At 37.9% G+C, this 8,247-nt stretch overlaps 1 long non-coding RNA gene across 3 annotated transcripts in view; it reads right to left on the reverse strand.

Annotated features, from left to right (window-relative positions):
- Positions 1 to 8,247, reverse strand: part of LOC130569313 (uncharacterized) — a 16,381-nt gene extending 8,134 nt beyond the window's left edge. For 2 of the 3 annotated variants that reach the window (XR_008964807.1, XR_008964809.1), the window contains exons 1-2: positions 7,377 to 8,247; positions 6,202 to 6,329 (exon numbers count right to left, since the gene is read on the reverse strand). This is a non-coding gene — a long non-coding RNA (uncharacterized LOC130569313). The remainder of the gene's footprint in view (positions 1 to 6,201; positions 6,330 to 7,376) is intronic. The other variant, XR_008964808.1, reaches the window with a different exon arrangement.

The raw sequence follows: 8,247 nt of genomic DNA on the forward strand, positions 1-8,247 counted from the left end.
GAAATGGTTCCAGACGTCAGACTTTAGTTGGGACGGCTTGCTGAGCGCGGTTTTACCTGCGTCGGTCATTTTGTGTATGCACGCTTGCGCGCTTGAACGTCAACCTGACATAAACGCGCTGCTGCGTCATCACGCACGAGACTACTGGGGTTAACTTCATGGGGAAAAAAAATCGATCTCATGCCTTATGAATCGATATTGCAAATTTAAATGAAATCGATCCAAAATCAATTAAATCCATTTTTTTACCCAGCCCTAGTCAGTACGTTTTTTCGGTCTGTTTTTAACACCGTGTTCCGGGATATGATGCCGTCAGATAGCCGAGCAACAACATGACAGACGACTGTTGTCATGGCTTCCTGGAACAGGGCGCTGAAGATGAGAAAAGCTTAACCACTCCATGGCATGTCCATCAAAACGATGTCCTTGGCAGGTTCAGGCAAAATGGACATGCCGGATAAATACAAAAAGAAAAAAACTCAAAGATGAGCTAAGTTACTAAGTAATTAGTTACTGTCATTTAAGTTCTTTTCCCTTGAAAAAGTATAGTAAGGGATTACTCTAAATTTTTATGTAATTTAATTACAGTTACTTCTGATGTAATTAAACTAAACACTTTGTGTACTATATGTGTGTGCAATAGTGGAATTGACATCAAAATTCAAAGTCTAACTTACAGACACACCCATACCCCCATCTTTCGCTTTCGTCAGCCCTCGGCTCAACTAATGTCTGTCCTGTGCACTGTACACCTTACTGCTGATTGGCTACAAGGTTGTTTTGGTACTCGGTCCGACTTTGTCTAAACAAGCTTAATTCGGTTAGCGTAAAACTAATCAAGGTTGATATAGGATATAGAAAGTAATTAGTAATAAGTAAATAAATACTTTTTGGAGAGAGTAATTTGTACAGTTATCTAATTACACTATTGAATATATAATTAGTAACTAGTAATTTAATTACTTTTTAAGAGTAACTTGCCCAACACTGATTGGGACAGAGGAATAACATACAATAATGCAAAGTAAGTATGAATACAGATGACTTCCCTGATAGCACTCAAACATCTCAGAGACGTCTATCTGATGTCTGCATTTACATCAGCAAGACGTATTTTTTTGATTGTTTGATCATCTGCAATACGTCTCCAGTCAGATGCCATATAGGCATCTAGAAGATGTCTGTAAAATGTTTGATTTAGAATGTAAAACTGATCTTTATGAGACGTTTATCACATGTTTTTACACAGCAGATGTTTTTCAGATCTTTAGATCTTTAGCAGATATCGTAGGGTAAACTCTTTCCCCACCAGTGTTTTTTTTTTTTAAATAATAGAATATCAACATCAAGAATATGCTGTTGTATGAATATGCAAACATTTAATATCTAAAAAACAGAGTCTCTGTTTGTAAGCCAACAAATCTATTGTTTTATTAAAACTTGAATGTGAAACCTACTTTAAGAAAAAAAAACTTTTCAAATAAAATGGCAATTTTGTCAAAGATTTTTCCTACTTTGGATTCAGAATGACAATCAAAACATAAGATGTCCACATTCACATTCATAAAAGTAATACAAGTTAAAGACAGATTGTTCAGTGTTGCTCTAAGGTCCATGTGTAATGTTTTGGAGGATCTTTGGACAAATTATCTTTGAATTTTTAAAAACGAACTAATCAATTGTTTTCTACTTGTTCAAGTACGTCATTCTGCTCATGGTGCACTAAACTGCATCCAAGTCCTGTTATCTGGTCCTTTCTAATGGCTAGACATCGAAGTACCACAAATTACTTGCCATCACAGCACCGAAAAGCCATCAACCATACTGAGTAATCCCTCGTCCCCTTGCAGCTCCCCTCCCCAGCAGATATTGATCTTTGGCCGGGACCCAAAGCAGAGCAGATTTACTGTCAGATTTCCAGCTTCATCGCCGTAAACACGCTGAGTTTTAAATTTGAATTGTGTGCCTGAGGTTATTTCCCACCTGGACGACTGTGTAGTTATTCCGGTTGCCCTTGATGCAGCGGCACGCTGTTTATTTCATCCGCGCGTTCCGGCCAAATTACACCACGGCTCCCAGAACGCTTTAAAATCCGTCGATTTTGCGTCGGGGGCCGGGGGTTAGCATTAGAGCGTCTGTCGGAGGCTTTTATGAGCGTGTACTGACAATAGACCACCCTAATGGATTCACATTTAGTCATCCGTTTCAAGAGTAGACCGGCTTAATGTCTCCCATGGGGAACTAGTTTCCTGTCAGGTTTGAATTACAAAGGCATTTGGGATATTTAAAAGTTACAGCGTTAGAGAAGTCAGACGTATTGTTAGTCGGCTGTGTTGTTCCATTACATTAATCCGACGGTTGACAGTCTGTCAATCAGGTAGACGGAGCACAGGCAGTTTTAATGACGAGTGAAAATTAACAGCTTCCATTTACTGTAAATTCAATCTGTAATCTGTTCAAACTGCCAGAGACTATTGACAGTAGCATAAATATTGATACAAGCATCACTCATGTCACCGTAGCAACTTTACTTCGGCCCCAACTGTATTCCAGCAATTGTTTCATGCACAGAGCTAAGGAAGCTTCTGGGTTCCCCCGTAGCTCCTCGTGGCACTGCGGTGCGTTTCATGTATAAAACACCAGCGGTCTGGCCTGCATCCATCTCAATGTGGTGTCAGTGTTCATTAAACTGTGACCAGCAGAGCAAGACACCTGGACTGATTCATACCGAGCGCATCTGTGTGTGTTAAAATGAACGAGCGTGCATGTGCTACATTCATTGAGTGTATATGTCTGTGTGTCTGACGTGTGTGCTTTCTGGATGTGCACATTTGGACTTGCAGACAACAAGTGTGTGTATGTGATACGATACCATACAGCCACATTTGTGACCATGCACCACAAAACCTGTCATAAGTAGCACAGGTATATTTGTAAAAAAAATTGTTCTTTTATCAAAAAATCATTAGAACATTACTGTAAATAAAGTCCATGAAGATATTTTGTAAATTTCCTACCGTAAATATTTAAAAACGTTATTTTTGTGAGTGGATGCAGTAAAACCGTGAACAAAAATGGCTGGAAACCGCTCTTTGGGAATTTCCCACTCAAGTTTGGTCTCTATGTATGTAAAGCTTAGAATTTCAGCTTTCGGATTCATCTATTCTTAACAGCGTCATTACAGCGGTAAGCCAATAGAGAACGTTAAAACAGCACTGTTTCTTCTTAGCAACAGCGGCTTTAATGGACAACTTTCAAAGCGATTTTTTCAATATTTTCTCGGATTCCACATATTCATAAAGTTGTATCTCGCCCAAATATTGCCTTATCCTAACAAACCATACATCAATGGAAAGCTTATTTATTCACAATATGTACCCTTATAACTGGTTTTGTGGTCCAGGGTCATATTTAAGAGGGAGGTAAATATTACCTGCCCAGTAATATTCAAGCTTTAACAGATTTTGCCAAGTGAGAGATGCTAACAGTGCACTTATTTGTTGTCCTTAGGTTGTTCCAATTGCTTCTATTGTTTACCTAATTTGTAAGTCGCTTTGGATATGTAACAGATCAACACTGTTTGTTGACCCTGGAACCCCATCCCCACCCAAAATCCTCATTCTAACTTATCCCTGAAATCAGGTCACAAAGACAAAACTGTCTCCGGCGTGCAAAAATAGACATCCAAGTACACTGTGTTTTAACAAGTGGTTCAACCAAAGCAGTAAGGTGGGTGAAAGCAAGAGACTGCTCCATCACAACATACCATTATGGTTCATTCCTGGCCCAAAATCAGAAGCTGATAACGGAAGGAGCTGTTCAAACATACTTGGAATGAAATAACTGGCAGCCATGAGACTTTAGAGTAATTTTGGGATATAGAAAACAGCCAAAAATTGGGCACCGAATAAACAGAATCCTTATTGAGCGCCTTCGTCTTAATGGTTAAGGTTTGTGAGCAAGAGCGATTGGTGCCGTTGTGTACCGTAGTGAATATTGCCGTGTGCCGTAATGAAGGTGCAACAAAAGATTTGGGGAGAGAGAAAGAGGCTGCCGAAACCAATTTCCAGCTCTTTATTAGAAAAACAAGGGTGCAATGCAAAGATAACTAAAACAAAGGGACCAAATATATGCGACCTGTTCTTCACGTGTAAATAGGCTGCTTATGGAAATAAATCGCAAAATTATGCCAAAAACACAATTTTCGACAATCTTGTTTTAGTTTGGTAAAACAGTATCACTGTCAAACAATAAATGCTGTTTTATGCACTGTAATGTAATGGGACAAATCGCTGCTACTCATAAAGATGCTGCAGAAACGACAAATATCAATAAAATCTATTACTGTTCGAGTTATATTTGGCCAGTTTAAACTGAAAAAAGCCACAGTCAAAAGTCCGCCAATGCAAAACTAGAGAAAACTAAAAACAACCCCCAAAACACCCAGCGACAACTTTTTTTTCAATATTGAAAATTAAAGGGACGTTTTTATACATTTTCTGCTAAAACTGCTAAAATCAAGTTTGTGCCTTGATCCGAGTTTCAGTCATTTTTCACGTCATGCAAGTAAATGACCTTCTTTCTTCTTTATTTACTCCTACTCTACTACTTAACTCTAAAACCTGTTCCAGAATTGTAAGACTTACTTTTTGCATGAATTGTGTATTTTTGGGCAGAACAGCATGTCTTTGTGGTCGTGCAGTGCTCAACCTGCTAGTTACAAACGCTGCTGGAGCTTTAACATAGTTCAAGAAACTGCAGGTACTGAGCCAACTTTTCTCTCTCCGTAATTACGCCAAGGCTACCATTCAGGACAACTATGAAAACTCATTAAAATTTCGGTCTAAGATCTTATCAAAAGGAAAGGCGGACATACGAGTTTATAAAGCCCTGGGATTATCACCAAGGTAAAAAAATCGAGGGTCTGTTAGGTAGGAAAACATTGCAAAGCACAATAACAGGGAACATGCACATACTGCAGATTAGAGTTTCATATAAAGTCTAAAAAGACTGCTACACTGCTTTAATGACTTGAGCTGCTCTACAGTGCTGAGCATCACAGGCCACACGTGACGTCTCTAGGAACATTGTGTTTTTTCTATATACAGTATAGAGTATTCAAATCAATAACTCACCAGAGATTGTGTGTTACATACCCAAACTGGAGTGTCTATAACATTCTTTACCATGGTAAAAATTACTGTAATGCATCACTTTGCACATCACATCACAATGCAGCAACAGCAATACAACAGCAGTTCAATAAAGAGCTGCATTTATAAACAATCACAGCAAACAATTGTTTTGCTCCGTAATACAGAAGTAGAACAAATTAAGAGAATTTTCATTGAATCTGCATTTCTAGATGTATTGTGGTCATTCCAGTCTCACTTAAAAGTGAATATGAACTTATTTTCTTTGCAGTATTTGAGGTCTGAAAAAATACAGAGCATCTTTTCTGTTATTTTCACCTGTTTCTCCAGTTTTCATTTTCTGCAAATAAATGCAAATAGAAACAATATTTTTGTTTGAAATTTGCAAGAAATATTGTTAGTAGTTCACAGAATGAAACAAAGACACTAATTTTACCTATCAGAAAAACTAAAAATAACTTTGAGATTGGTCTCTTAATTTTTTCCGTGGCTGCATAGTTCATAAACTGAAGGCTGTTTAAGGTTGCTAAGCAACATGAGAACAAAGCAATAGAACAATAATGTCGAGTGTTCTGTCACAGGTGTGCATTTATTCACATTTTAAAAGTGCTTAGCGCACGTCCCATCCAACCAGAATTTTGCGCAGGGACTATGTCCATTTATAAATATACAACCAATATATAAACTAAATAAAATGAAAGACTCCAAAATGATAAAAAACATCTACCTAATTTCCCCTAAATTACTAAATATTCTAAGGCTACCTCTCTTTAACCGTAACAAGGGGGGATACATTTTTTTTAATTTTAAACAAAATTGCACCTTACAAATGCATCATACAGTTTAGCAATTACAGATGTTACATACAAAACAACGTGAGAAATTAAAATAAAAGACCATAGGCACCAGCAAAACCAAAAGATATTTACAAGATAACAACCCTCTAGAAACAACTACTGTATCAGCATAATAAAATGAGAAACTACTCTCGCAACCCCAACAGATCTTTACAGGCTTGCTTTTATCCCTCCCCATTCGATGTACTCACAGTCTCTAGGCCAATCACAGCAGACGGTTGATTATCAGAATCTTGGTTCTTGGTTTTCATCAGTGTGTGTGTTGCTCAGGTGGTCTCATCACTTCTGAGTTTGAAACTGTCGTTGTTTGTCATTTTACCTGATGGAAGTGAATATGCATCCATGAAAATAAAATACTTAAAAACACATTCAGATATCTAGAAAAAAGTGAGTAAACGAGAAACAGGAGAGTGTGTATAAAGCAAGGAGAATATTATAACATTATAATCATTATTAATAGAAGCGTTTTGCTTGGCTCTCAGGCATTTTTTTTCACCTGGTATACAATAGTTTGCATTCAATAAAATACAATATAAGCTATCACACAAACATGATACAAAACAATCACAATTGCTGCAAACAATGCACCGTATCATGCAACAAAAGACTCTTCCCATGAAGACAGACTGAAACAATATATGAAAGACAGAGTGTCTAACAACTTGTCCACAGTTCTTATCAATCCACGGCCATAAGACAACCCACAGAATCTCTCAAATCACCTGGGCCTCAGATGTAAAGCAAGTAACATCACATCAAGTCATCAAGGTTCCACATCCACCGAGACGGGAAGCTTTAAACATGCTGGCCTATCTGCAAATAAACGTAGCTGAGAGCATGTCTGGCATGAGCAATGAATCCTGGGAAAGGAATCAAAAGGTAAGGGGAAGCAGATGGGGGTCAAGTTGTTGAAGCAAGTTGTCTGCTGACTGACATCGCGCAAGCAGCGGGCAGCATCTCAGCACTCGATATCTGGCATTGTAATGGGGCTGGAATATATGCAAGGGATGCTCAATTTCAGAGGTGAGATGGAATGAGCGATGCGGCAGCTGAGGCCGTTGGGAGAGGGGACGGGTAATGAATTCTCGCCCGGCCGTCTGACTCACATTTCCAACACAACCTGCAGTCAGATATTAAAAGGTGTCATCGTCGGGCTGAATCCGGTCTGCATGTTAAAGGATCTGGTACAGAATGGAAGGAGGAAATGAAAAACAGGCAGAAATGAAACTTGGAGACAAGGTATCTGGCGGTGCCAATTACTAGCGGCCTATGGGAGGAAGTTGTAGGGCTGGGGTTTGCTTAAACAGGAAGGAGAGTAAAACAAGTCAGGTTTAATGACAGTAACAAGGAACTGGATCTTGGGTACCTCGAGTCCACATGTTGACAAGTGAGCTTCTGTTTTGTCTGGAGACATATCCATCTCGCAGCGGCAGAGAAGGTTTCTGAGGAAGAGGAGATTGGTTTCATCTGAATGTGTGTTTCGTGCTGGGGAGCTTGCCGGCTAGTTTTGAAAACAGAAAATGACACAGCTGGTTATGTTTGAAAATGCCCGGAAGCTTATATAAATACATTCTGCTAACCTTGTTTGAGAGGAAAACGAAATTCATTCGATTCGAAGCGCAAGCGAAACGTTCACGTTCTCATAAAACCAACAGGAGGAGTTTTCAAGAACATGGACAGTTGACAAACAACAGACAAATAACATTTTAACAACAACAACAATAACAACAGAGTAAACTTTATATGTATAAACATGAATATGAATACATTTTTAACTGCAATTACTACTGGTCGCAATTTAATGTATTGTATTACATACTTTTACTAATTTAAACTATTAGACTAACTTAAACTATTAGATTATTTTATTTTGTTTATTATTTCCATTATTTATCTCATTTAAATTATTTAGTTTAATATTTTATCATTTGTGACCCTGGACAACAAAACAATCTTATGGGTCAATTTTTCGAAATTGAGATTTTTACATAATCTGAAAACTGAATAAATAAACTTTCTATAGATATATGAGTTGTTAGAATAGGACAATATCTGACAACCGTTTAAAACTCAGGAATCTGAGAGAGCAAAAGAATCAAAATATTGAGAAAATTGCCTTTGAAGTTGTTAATCAGGGGCACTGTGGCAGACCATCCACTCACAAAAATAAAGTTTTTATATATTTAAGGTAGGAAATTTACTAAATATCTTCATGGAACATGATCTTTACTTAATAT

This window comes from Triplophysa rosa, linkage group LG18, assembly GCF_024868665.1.
Source record: "Triplophysa rosa linkage group LG18, Trosa_1v2, whole genome shotgun sequence".
Classification (NCBI taxonomy): domain Eukaryota; kingdom Metazoa; phylum Chordata; class Actinopteri; order Cypriniformes; family Nemacheilidae; genus Triplophysa; species Triplophysa rosa.